Genomic DNA, 13,265 nt, shown 5'->3' on the forward strand with positions numbered 1-13,265 from the left:
CATGCTGGGAGTAGTAGTGTCACAGCTAGGGAAGCTTTCTCTACCATGCTGGGAGTAGTAGTGTCACAGCTAGGGAAGCTTTCTCTACCATGCTGGGAGTAGTAGTGTCACAGCTAAGGAAGCTTTCTCTACCACGCTGGGAGTAGTGTCACAGCTAGGGAAGCTTTCTCTACCCTGCTGGGAGTAGTAGTGTCACAGCTAGGGAAGCTTTCTCTACCATGCTGGGAGTAGTGTCACAGCTAGGGAAGCTTTCTCTACCATGCTGGGAGTAGTAGTGTCACAGCTAGGGAAGCTTTCTCTACCATGCTGGGAGTAGTAGTGTCACAGCTAAGGAAGCTTTCTCTACCATGCTGGGAGTAGTAGTGTCACAGCTAGGGAAGCTCTCTCTACCATGCTGGGAGTAGTAGTGTCACAGCTAGGGAAGCTTTCTCTACCATGCTGGGAGCAGTAGTGTCACAGCTAGGGAAGCTTCCTCTACCATGCTGGGAGTAGTAGTGTCACAGCTAGGGAAGCTTTCTCTACCATGCTGGGAGTAGTAGTGTCACAGCTAGGGAAGCTTTCTCTACCATGCTGGGAGTAGTAGTGTTTGTGGAAGCTTTCTCTACCATGCTGGGAGTAGTAGTGTCTGTGGCAGCTTTCTCTACCATGCTGGGAGTAGTAGTGTCACAGCTAGGGAAGCTTTCTCTACCATGCTGGGAGTAGTAGTGTCACAGCTAGGGAAGCTTTCTCTACCATGCTGGGAGTAGTAGTGTCACAGCTAGGGAAGCTTTCTCTACCATGCTGGGAGTAGTAGTGTCACAGCTAGGGAAGCTTTCTCTACCATGCTGGGAGTAGTAGTGTCACAGCTAGGGAAGCTTTCTCTACCATGCTGGGAGTAGTAGTGTCTGTGGAAGCTTTCTCTACCATGCTGGGAGTAGTAGTGTCACAGCTAGGGAAGCTTTCTCTACCATGCTGGGAGTAGTAGTGTTTGAGGAAGCTTTCTCTACCATGCTGGGAGTAGTAGTGTCTGTGGCAGCTTTCTCTACCATGCTGGGAGTAGTAGTGTCACAGCTAGGGAAGCTTTCTCTACCATGCTGGGAGTAGTAGTGTCACAGCTAGGGAAGCTTTCTCTACCATGCTGGGAGTAGTAGTGTCACAGCTAGGGAAGCTTTCTCTACCATGCTGGGAGTAGTAGTGTCACAGCTAGGGAAGCTTTCTCTACCATGCTGGGAGTAGTAGTGTCACAGCTAGGGAAGCTTTCTCTACCATGCTGGGAGTAGTAGTGTCACAGCTAGGGAAGCTTTCTCTACCCTGCTGGGAGTAGTAGTGTCACAGCTAGGGAAGCTTTCTCTACCATGCTGGGAGTAGTAGTGTCACAGCTAGGGAAGCTTCCTCTACCATGCTGGGAGTAGTAGTGTCACAGCTAGGGAAGCTTTCTCTACCATGCTGGGAGTAGTAGTGTCACAGCTAGGGAAGCTTTCTCTACCATGCTGGGAGTAGTAGTGTCACAGCTATGGCTGGGAGTAGTAGTGTCACAGCTAGGGAAGCTTTCTCTACCATGCTGGGAGTAGTAGTGTCTGTGGCAGCTTTCTCTACCATGCTGGGAGTAGTAGTGTCTGTGGAGGATTAGTATTAGAAGCAATCACATCTCCTCACCCTCTGGGTCGCACAGTGATGATACAGACACTTGTGTAGTTCTCAGGTCTGCGGCGCCCAGTGATGACGTCATGTAACCAGGCAACCAGCAGGAATAACTGCTGCGTCACCTAACCGCCAAATCCTGTCAGAGCTGAGAGGAAAAGGCGGGAAAGTGCGTTATACTGGCAGATACATGACATGTAGTGTCATCTCCATCACAGGAGAAGCTACAGGAATGTGAGGCCATGGACAGCACCAGAACTTACTGTAAATATGGTGACCCCAACACCACAGGCAGGGACCCCCGACCCCACAGGCAGGGACCCCCAGCCCAGACATGTCCCCAACCCCACTGACAGGGACCCCCAGCCCAGCCACATGCCCCCAACCCCACTGACAGGGACCCCCAGCCTAGCCACATGCCCCCAACCCCACTGACAGGGACCCCCAGCCTAGCCACATGCCCCCAACCCCACTGACAGGGACCCCCAGCCTAGCCACATGCCCCCAACCCCACTGACAGGGACCCCCAGCCCAGCCACATGCCCCCAACCCCACTGACAGGGACCCCCAGCCTAGCCACATGCCCCCAACCCCACTGACAGGGACCCCCAGCCCAGACACATGCCCCCAACCCCACAGGCAGGGACCCCCAGCCCAGACACATGCCCCCAACCCCACAGACAGGGACCCCCAGCCCAGAAACATGCCCCCAACCCCACAGGCAGGGACCCCCAGCCCAGACACATGCCCCCAACCCCACAGGCAGGGACCCCCAGCCCAGACACATGCCCCCCATCCCCACAGGCAGGGACCCCCAACCCGGCAACATGCCCCCAACCCCACAGACAGGGACCCCCAGCCTAGACACATGCCCCCAACCCCACAGGCAGGGACCCCCAGCCTAGCCACATGCCCCCAACCCCACTGACAGGGACCCCCAGCCTAGCCACATGCCCCCAACCCCACTGACAGGGACCCCCAGCCTAGCCACATGCCCCCAACCCCACTGACAGGGACCCCCAGCCCAGCCACATGCCCCCAACCCCACTGACAGGGACCCCCAGCCTAGCCACATGCCCCCAACCCCACTGACAGGGACCCCCAGCCCAGACACATGCCCCCAACCCCACAGGCAGGGACCCCCAGCCCAGACACATGCCCCCAACCCCACAGACAGGGACCCCCAGCCCAGAAACATGCCCCCAACCCCACAGGCAGGGACCCCCAGCCCAGACACATGCCCCCAACCCCACAGGCAGGGACCCCCAGCCCAGACACATGCCCCCCATCCCCACAGGCAGGGACCCCCAACCCGGCAACATGCCCCCAACCCCACAGACAGGGACCCCCAGCCTAGACACATGCCCCCAACCCCACAGGCAGGGACCCCCAGCCCAGCCACATGCCCCCAACCCCACAGGCAGGGACCCCCAGCCTAGCCACATGCCCCCAACCCCACAGGCAGGGACCCCCAGCCCAGCCACATGCCCCCAACCCCACAGACAGGGACCCCCAGCCCAGACACATGCCCCCAACCCCACAGGCAGGGACCCCCAGCCCAGCCACATGCCCCCAACCCCACAGGCAGGGACCCCCAGCCCAGACACATGCCCCCAACCCCACTGACAGGGACCCCCAGCCCAGCCACATGCCCCCAACCCCACAGGCAGGGACCCCCAGCCTAGCCACATGCCCCCAACCCCACAGGCAGGGACCCCCAGCCCAGACACATGCCCCCAACCCCACAGGCAGGGACCCCCAGCCCAGCCACATGCCCCCAACCCCACAGGCAGGGACCCCCAGCCTAGCCACATGCCCCCAACCCCACAGGCAGGGACCCCCAGCCTAGCCACATGCCCCCAACCCCACAGGCAGGGACCCCCAGCCTAGCCACATGCCCCCAACCCCACAGGCAGGGACCCCCAGCCCAGCCACATGCCCCCCAACCCCACAGGCAGGGACCCCCAACCCGGCAACATGCCCCCAACCCCACAGGCAGGGACCCCCAACCCGGCAACATGCCCCCAACCCCACTGACAGGGACCCCCAGCCCAGACACATGCCCCCAACCCCACAGGCAGGGACCCCCAACCCGGCAACATGCCCCCAACCCCACAGACAGGGACCCCCAGCCCAGACACATGCCCCCAACCCCACAGGCAGGGACCCCCAGCCCAGACACATGCCCCCCAACCCCACAGGCAGGGACCCCCAACCCGGCAACATGCCCCCAACCCCACAGACAGGGACCCCCAGCCTAGACACATGCCCCCAACCCCACAGGCAGGGACCCCCAGCCTAGACACATGCCCCCCAACCCCACAGGCAGGGACCCCCAGCCCAGCCACATGCCCCCAACCCCACTGACAGGGACCCCCAGCCCAGCCACATGCCCCCAACCCCACTGACGGGGACCCCCAGCCCAGCCACATGCCCCCAACCCCACTGACAGGGACCCCCAGCCCAGCCACATGCCCCCAACCCCACAGGCTGGGACCCCCAGCCCAGACACATGCCCCCAACCCCACAGGCAGGGACCCCCAGCCCAGACACATGCCCCCAACCCCACAGGCAGGGACCCCCAGCCTAGCCACATGCCCCCAACCCCACAGGCAGGGACCCCCAGCCTAGCCACATGCCCCCAACCCCACAGGCAGGGACCCCCAGCCTAGCCACATGCCCCCAACCCCACAGGCAGGGACCCCCAGCCCAGACACATGCCCCCAACCCCACTGACAGGGACCCCCAGCCTAGCCACATGCCCCCAACCCCACAGGCAGGGACCCCCAGCCTAGCCACATGCCCCCAACCCCACAGGCAGGGACCCCCAGCCTAGCCACATGCCCCCAACCCCACAGGCAGGGACCCCCAGCCCAGCCACATGCCCCCCAACCCCACAGGCAGGGACCCCCAACCCGGCAACATGCCCCCAACCCCACAGACAGGGACCCCCAGCCCAGACACATGCCCCCAACCCCACAGGCAGGGACCCCCAGCCCAGACACATGCCCCCCAACCCCACAGGCAGGGACCCCCAACCCAGACACATGCCCCCCAACCCTACAGGCAGGGACCCCCAGCCCAGACATGCCCCCAACCCCACTGACAGGGACCCCCAGCCTAGCCACATGCCCCCAACCCCACTGACAGGGACCCCCAGCCCAGACACATGCCCCCAACCCCACAGGCAGGGACCCCCAGCCCAGACACATGCCCCCCAACCCCACAGGCAGGGACCCCCAACCCGGCAACATGCCCCCAACCCCACAGACAGGGACCCCCAGCCCAGACACATGCCCCCAACCCCACAGGCAGGGACCCCCAGCCCAGACACATGCCCCCCATCCCCACAGGCAGGGACCCCCAACCCGGCAACATGCCCCCAACCCCACAGACAGGGACCCCCAGCCTAGACACATGCCCCCAACCCCACAGGCAGGGACCCCCAGCCTAGACACATGCCCCCCAACCCCACAGGCAGGGACCCCCAGCCCAGCCACATGCCCCCAACCCCACTGACAGGGACCCCCAGCCCAGCCACATGCCCCCAACCCCACTGACAGGGACCCCCAGCCCAGACACATGCCCCCAACCCCACAGGCAGGGACCCCCAGCCCAGACACATGCCCCCAACCCCACAGGCAGGGACCCCCAGCCCAGACACATGCCCCCAACCCCACAGGCAGGGACCCCCAGCCCAGACACATGCCCCCCAACCCCACAGGCAGGGACCCCCAGCCCAGACACCTGCCCCCAACCCTTCAGGCAGGGACCCCCAGCCCAGACACCTGCCCCCAACCGCACAGTCAGGGACCCCCAGCCCAGACATGTCCCCAACCCCACAGTCAGGGACCCCCAGCCCAGCCACATGCCCCCAACCCCACAGGCAGGGACCCCCAACCCCACAGACAGGGACCCCCAACCCAGACACCTGCCCCCAACCCCACAGGAAGGGACCCCCAACCCCACAGGCAGGGACCCCCAGCCACCTGCCCCCAACCCCACAGGCAGGGACACCCAGCCACCTGCCCCCAACCCCACAGGCAGGGACCCCCAGCCACCTGCCCCCAACCCCACAGGCAGGGACCCCCAGCCACCTGCCCCCAACCCCACAGACAGGGACCCCCAGCCACCTGCCCCCAACCCCACAGACAGGGACCCCCAGCCCCACAGACAGGGACCCCCAGACACATGCCCCCCAACCCCACAGGCAGGGACCCCCAGCCCAGACACATGCCCCCCAACCCTACAGGCAGGGACCCCCAGCCCAGACATGTCCCCAACCCCACAGACAGGGACCCCCAGCCCAGCCACATGCCCCCAACCCCACAGGCAGGGACCCCCAACCCAGCCACATGCCCCCAACCCCACAGACAGGGACCCCCAACCCAGACACCTGCCCCCAACCCCACAGGAAGGGACCCCCAACCCCACAGGCAGGGACCCCCAGTCACCTGCCCCCAACCCCACAGGCAGGGACCCCCAACCCCACAGGCAGGGACCCCCAGCCCACACACATGCCCCCCAACCCCACACGCAGTGACCCCCAGCCCAGACACATGCCCCCCAACCCTACAGGCAGGGACCCCCAGCCCAGACATGTCCCCAACCCCACAGTCAGGGACCCCCAGCCCAGCCACATGCCCCCAACCCCACAGGCAGGGACCCCCAACCCAGCCACATGCCCCCAACCCCACAGACAGGGACCCCCAACCCAGACACCTGCCCCCAACCCCACAGGAAGGGACCCCCAACCCCACAGGCAGGGACCCCCAGTCACCTGCCCCCAACCCCACAGGCAGGGACCCCCAACCCCACAGGCAGGGACCCCCAGCCCCACAGGCAGGGACCCCCAGCCCCACAGACAGGGACCCCCAGCCCAGACACATGCCCCCCAACCCCACTGGCAGGGACCCCCAGCCCAGACACATGCCCCCCAACCCTACAGGCAGGGACCCCCAGCCCAGCCACCTGCCCCCAACCCTACAGGCAGGGACCCCCAGCCCAGACATGTCCCCAACCCCACAGACAGGGACCCCCAGCCCAGACACATGCCCCCAACCCCACAGGCAGGGACCCCCAACCCGGCAACATGCCCCCAACCCCACAGACAGGGACCCCCAGCCCCACAGGCAGGGACCCCCAGCCCCACAGGCAGGGACCCCCAGGCCAGCCACCTGCCCCCAACCCCACAGGCAGGGACCCCCAGGCCAGCCACCTGCCCCCTACCCCACAGACAGGGACCCCCAGGCCAGCCACATGCCCCCCAACCCCACAGACAGGGACCCCCAGCCACATGCCCCCCAACCCCACAGGCAGGGACCCCCAACCCAGCCACATGCCCCCCAACCCCACAGGCAGGGACCCCCAACCCAGACACCTGCCCCCAACCCCACAGGCAGGGACCCCCAACCCAGACACCTGCCCCCAACCCCACAGGCAGGGACCCCCAACCACCTGCCCCCAACCCCACAGGCAGGGACCCCCAGCCCCACAGACAGGGACCCCCAGCCCAGACATGTCCCCAACCCCACAGACAGGGACCCCCAGCCCAGCCACATGCCCCCAACCCCACAGGCAGGGACCCCCAACCCAGCCACATGCCCCCAACCCCACAGACAGGGACCCCCAACCCAGACACCTGCCCCCAACCCCACAGGAAGGGACCCCCAACCCCACAGGCAGGGACCCCCAACCCCACAGGCAGGGACCCCCAACCCCACAGGCAGGGACCCCCAGTCACCTGCCCCCAACCCCACAGGCAGGGACCCCCAGCCCCACAGACAGGGACCCCCAGCCCAGACACATGCCCCCCAACCCCACAGGCAGGGACCCCCAGCCCAGACACATGCCCCCCAACCCCGCAGGCAGGGACCCCCAGCCCAGCCACCTGCCCCCAACCCCACAGGCAGGGACCCCCAGCCCAGACACATGCCCCCCAACCCTACAGGCAGGGACCCCCACCCCAGACACATGCCCCCCAACCCTACAGGCAGGGACCCCCACCCCAGACACATGCCCCCCAACCCTACAGGCAGGGACCCCCACCCCAGACATGTCCCCAACCCCACAGACAGGGACCCCCAGCCCAGACACATGCCCCCAACCCCACAGGCAGGGACCCCCAACCCGACAACATGCCCCCAACCCCACAGACAGGGACCCCCAACCCCACAGGCAGGGACCCCCAGGCCAGCCACCTGCCCCCAACCCCACAGACAGGGACCCCCAGGCCAGCCACATGCCCCCCAACCCCACAGACAGGGACCCCCAGCCACATGCCCCCCAACCCCACAGGCAGGGACCCCCAACCCAGACACCTGCCCCCAACCCCACAGGCAGGGACCCCCAACCACCTGCCCCCAACCCCACAGGCAGGGACCCCCAGCCCCACAGGTAGGGACCCCCAGCCCAGACACATGCCCCCCATCCCCACACAGGCAGGGACCCCCAGCCCTGCCACATGCCCCCAACCCCACACAGGCAGGGACCCCCAGCCCAGCCACCTGCCCCCAACCCCACAGGCAGGGACCCCCAACCCAGACACCTGCCCCCAACCCCACAGGCAGGGACCCCCAACCCCACAGGCAGGGACCCCCAGCCCCACAGACAGGGACCCCCAGCCCAGACATGTCCCCAACCCCACAGACAGGGACCCCCAGCCCAGACACATGCCCCCAACCCCACAGGCAGGGACCCCCAACCCGGCAACATGCCCCCAACCCCACAGACAGGGACCCCCAACCCCACAGGCAGGGACCCCCAGGCCAGCCACCTGCCCCCAACCCCACAGACAGGGACCCCCAGGCCAGCCACATGCCCCCCAACCCCACAGACAGGGACCCCCAGCCACATGCCCCCCAACCCCACAGGCAGGGACCCCCAACCCAGACACCTGCCCCCAACCCCACAGGCAGGGACCCCCAACCACCTGCCCCCAACCCCACAGGCAGGGACCCCCAGCCCCACAGACAGGGACCCCCAGCCACCTGCCCCCAACCCCACAGGTAGGGACCCCCAGCCCAGACACATGCCCCCCAACCCCACACAGGCAGGGACCCCCAGCCCTGCCACATGCCCCCAACCCCACACAGGCAGGGACCCCCAGCCCAGCCACCTGCCCCCAACCCCACAGGCAGGGACCCCCAACCCCACAGGCAGGGACCCCCAGCCCCACAGACAGGGACCCCCAGCCCAGACATGTCCCCAACCCCACAGACAGGGACCCCCAGCCCAGCCACATGCCCCCAACCCCACAGGCAGGGACCCCCAACCCAGCCACATGCCCCCAACCCCACAGACAGGGACCCCCAACCCAGACACCTGCCCCCAACCCCACAGGAAGGGACCCCCAACCCCACAGGAAGGGACCCCCAACCCCACAGGAAGGGACCCCCAACCCCACAGGCAGGGACCCCCAGTCACCTGCCCCCAACCCCACAGGCAGGGACCCCCAGCCCCACAGACAGGGACCCCCCGCCCAGACACATGCCCCCCAACCCCGCAGGCAGGGACCCCCAGCCCAGCCACCTGCCCCCAACCCCACAGGCAGGGACCCCCAGCCCAGACACATGCCCCCCAACCCTACAGGCAGGGACCCCCACCCCAGACACATGCCCCCCAACCCTACAGGCAGGGACCCCCAGCCCAGACACATGCCCCCAACCCCACAGGCAGGGACCCCCAACCCGGCAACATGCCCCCAACCCCACAGACAGGGACCCCCAACCCCACAGGCAGGGACCCCCAGGCCAGCCACCTGCCCCCAACCCCACAGACAGGGACCCCCAGGCCAGCCACATGCCCCCTAACCCCACAGACAGGGACCCCCAGCCACATGCCCCCCAACCCCACAGGCAGAGACCCCCAACCCAGACACCTGCCCCCAACCCCACAGGCAGGGACCCCCAACCACCTGCCCCCAACCCCACAGGCAGGGACCCCCAGCCCCACAGACAGGGACCCCCAGCCACCTGCCCCCAACCCCACAGGTAGGGACCCCCAGCCCAGACACTTGCCCCCCAACCCCACACAGGCAGGGACCCCCAGCCCTGCCACATGCCCCCAACCCCACACAGGCAGGGACCCCCAGCCCAGCCACCTGCCCCCAACCCCACAGGAAGGGACCCCCAACCCCACAGGCAGGGACCCCCAGTCACCTGCCCCCAACCCCACAGGCAGGGACCCCCAGCCACCTGCCCCCAACCCCACAGGCAGGGACCCCCAGCCACCTGCCCCCAGCCCCACAGGCAGGGACCCCCAGCCCCACAGACAGGGACCCCCAGCCCCACAGACAGGGACCCCCAGCCACATGCCCCCCAACCCCACAGGCAGGGACCCCCAGCCCAGCCACGTGCCCCCAACCCCACAGGCAGGGACCCCCAGCCCAACCACGTGCCCCCAACCCCACAGGCAGGGACCCCCAGCCCAGCCACGTGCCCCCAACCCCACAGGCAGGGACCCCCAGCCCAGCCACATGCCCCCAACCCCAGAGGCAGTTCTGTATGGAATTGCTTCGGCTCGTCCACAGGAACAATGAAAAGTCTATTTACCTATTTTATCAGGCAGGTTGTTGAGGAGCCGGCAAGCAGACCCTGCAGGAAGAGACCCGGCGCCCATGGAACACCCACGACGCGCCTTTCGCCAAATGGCTTCATCGGGAGGCGTGAACTTGGGTGCACAGGTATGTGTATTTAAGCTTTCTTTTAGCCAATGGGTGCCTGGGAGGGATAATCGGCTGATTGTCGGCCTGCTGTAAATAGGATCACAGTCACAGCCGTTCGGCCCGCGCATGCGCAATATGTCGGACGATCGGGAACTAGTTCCCCTCGCCGCGTCATTGCGTTGGGCGGGTCCATTGCGGTGAAGACGAGATCCGGCTGAGATTGTCCAGGGATGGAAGGACAGGAAATGGCTGGAGGTTAGGCGGAGCCAATAACCGGAGGCCCGCCTTGACCTGAGGTAAAATGGGCCGGTTCAAGACAGGTGGGGGTGTTAGTTATGGGAGGGGTTTTGAGGGGAAGTGAGGTCAGCGGGGTGGGGCAATTTTGAAAGAAAAGGCTTGGGGCTTACCAGGGGACTTCCTCTTTGATCCCGGCGCCGAAGAAGAGATGGCAGAGCAGCTGCAGGACCCGATGTGGTATGCTGCGGCGGAGCACAGGCCCGAGTGGGTCTCTGCTCAGCTGCAGGCAGCTCCGGGGACGTCATCGCCATGAACACCCGCAGTTGGAGGTAATGCCCGCAGTTGGAGGTAATACGTGGCAGCGCGCCCGGAGGTCTCGGGCCTCCGGAGCGCTTGAGTCCTTTGCCACAAGCGTCAGGCAGCGGAGCGCAGAGAGGGGAGCGGCCCACACGGGCTCGGTGGGGGAGAGTTGCGCGGCGAGGGGGAAGCGCAATCAGCCTTCCTCCTGCAGGTCACCCACACGGTATCAGAAGACCAGGAAGAGCTCGGCTGGAGGGGCGGGCGCAGCAGAGGGCGCAGTGCCGGATCCGGACCAGTGGCTGTGTCCTCGCCACAGGTGCCCCAGGAGGGCAGGAGGCACACTAGGAGCACGGCCCTGTCTTGCTCGTCAGCGCAGGGCTATACTTTGCCGTTGGTGTCCCCAGGTCAGGAGCGGAGGAGGGGGCGGACGCCACGTCACCTTCCCCTGGGGTCTTGATGCTTCAGTCAGCGGTTGGGAGTGCACTGAGCCCTGTGGCCAGTCAAGTGTCATCTCTGCAAACAACGGCGGTGCACAACCCGCAGGTGGCGTCAGTAGATGATGCAGTTTCTCTTCACGCCGCCGATGAGGTCAAGTCACAAGCTGGTTTCGAGGTTTCCTTTCGCCATGGCTCAGGCCCGACGGCTGCTCCGCTACTTACGCGTCAGCCTGGTGAGTCACTTACAGCACCTGTTGTGTCTTGTCCTGTGTTGTCGTCTCCATGTAATGCTGTAGCGAATCAGTTGCCAGGGGCAAATAGTGGCGCACCTGCCAGCCAGTTAGACAATCAGGCGATGCAGAGATGCGCGCCCACGGCGGCTTTCCCGTTGCAGGTGTGGGCGGCGAGCCCCACGGCGGAGGAGCCGCCCGTGCCGGGGGGGAGGGGGGGGGTTGTCGTACTCTAGTGGATTGTAGACTAGAGGACGTGGCATGTGGGGAAATTTATGTATGTTTTGCAGGTGTTTTGGGGTCACATTTGAAGTCACAAGTGAAGGAGATGATATGGAAGGGCGAGTATGTGGAAATTTTCTCATTGCTGCCTTTAGAGAAGTTTAATTTGGATCAGGGAAGGCCTGACGTCATTAGGAGGGAGACGAGCGCCGTTATCGGCTTATTCCCCGTACTTTCTCGAATTGGTGGCAGGCGTTTGCAATCTTGGCTAGCGTCATAGGGGAAAAGACGCGGAGTACTGCTTGGCGCTGTTTAAGTATATGGACTCCATCGGAGAAGCTTATAGGTTGTACGGAGGCTTAGCTTGGCTTCGTTACGTCGAGAAACGAGAAATCCGTCCACGGATGACAACAGTGGTGGATGATCGCCACATATTTTCTTTGGTGAAGAAGAACCCGTTCACAACATCAACTGAAGTCCAGAACGCTCTCGGTGAAGTCCAGAACGCTCTCGGTGAAGTCCAGAACGCTCTCGGTGAAGTCCAGAACGCTCTCGGTGAAGTCCAGAACGCTCTCGGTGAAGTCCAGAACGCTCTCGGTGAAGTCCAGAACGCTCTCGGTGAAGTCCAGAACGCTCTCGGTGAAGTCCAGAACGCTCTCGGTGAAGTCCAGAACGCTCTCGGTGAAGTCCAGAACGCTCTCGGTGAAGTCCAGAACGCTCTCGGTGAAGTCCAGAACGCTCTCGGTGAAGTCCAGAACGCTCTCGGTGAAGTCCAGAACGCTCTCGGTGAAGTCCAGAACGCTCTCGGTGAAGTCCAGAACGCTCTCGGTGAAGTCCAGAACGCTCTCGGTGAAGTCCAGAACGCTCTCGGTGAAGTCCAGAACGCTCTCGGTGAAGTCCAGAACGCTCTCGGTGAAGTCCAGAACGCTCTCGGTGAAGTCCAGAACGCTCTCGGTGAAGTCCAGAACGCTCTCGGTGAAGTCCAGAACGCTCTCGGTGAAGTCCAGAACGCTCTCGGTGAAGTCCAGAACGCTCTCGGTGAAGTCCAGAACGCTCTCGGTGAAGTCCAGAACGCTCTCGGTGAAGTCCAGAACGCTCTCGGTGAAGTCCAGAACGCTCTCGGTGAAGTCCAGAACGCTCTCGGTGAAGTCCAGAACGCTCTCGGTGAAGTCCAGAACGCTCTCGGTGAAGTCCAGAACGCTCTCGGTGAAGTCCAGAACGCTCTCGGTGAAGTCCAGAACGCTCTCGGTGAAGTCCGGGTATCTGTCTCTAAGATAAAGAGAAGACTCCATGAAAGTAAATCACATCTAGATGCAAACCATTTATCAATTCCAAAAATAGACAGGCCTCAAGAAGCAGCTCAGTTCTGGAAAAGTATTCTATGGACAGATGAGACAAAGATCAACCTGTACCAGAATGCTGGGAAGAAAGGGAACGGCACATGATCCAAGGCGCACCACATCCTCTGTAACACATGGTGGAGGCAGCGTGATGGCACGGGCATGCATGGCTTTCACCGGCACTGGATCATAACAGCAGACAAGAGTAGCCGGA

The 13,265-nt window shown here is 64.5% G+C and overlaps 1 protein-coding gene across 2 annotated transcripts in view; it reads left to right on the forward strand.

Annotated features, from left to right (window-relative positions):
- The first annotated feature begins 1,737 nt into the window (after positions 1-1,737).
- The window catches only part of LOC140117147 (olfactory receptor 52N2-like), a 135,789-nt gene continuing 124,261 nt past the window's right edge, over positions 1,738-13,265 (forward strand). The window contains exons 1-2 of one of the 2 annotated variants that reach the window (XM_072133611.1): positions 1,738-1,884; positions 10,185-10,303. The gene's annotated coding sequence lies outside the window, so the exon portion shown is untranslated. The remainder of the gene's footprint in view (positions 1,885-10,184; positions 10,304-13,265) is intronic. The other variant, XM_072133612.1, reaches the window with a different exon arrangement.

This window comes from Engystomops pustulosus, chromosome 2 (genome assembly GCF_040894005.1).
Source record: "Engystomops pustulosus chromosome 2, aEngPut4.maternal, whole genome shotgun sequence".
In the NCBI taxonomy this organism is placed as follows: domain Eukaryota; kingdom Metazoa; phylum Chordata; class Amphibia; order Anura; family Leptodactylidae; genus Engystomops; species Engystomops pustulosus.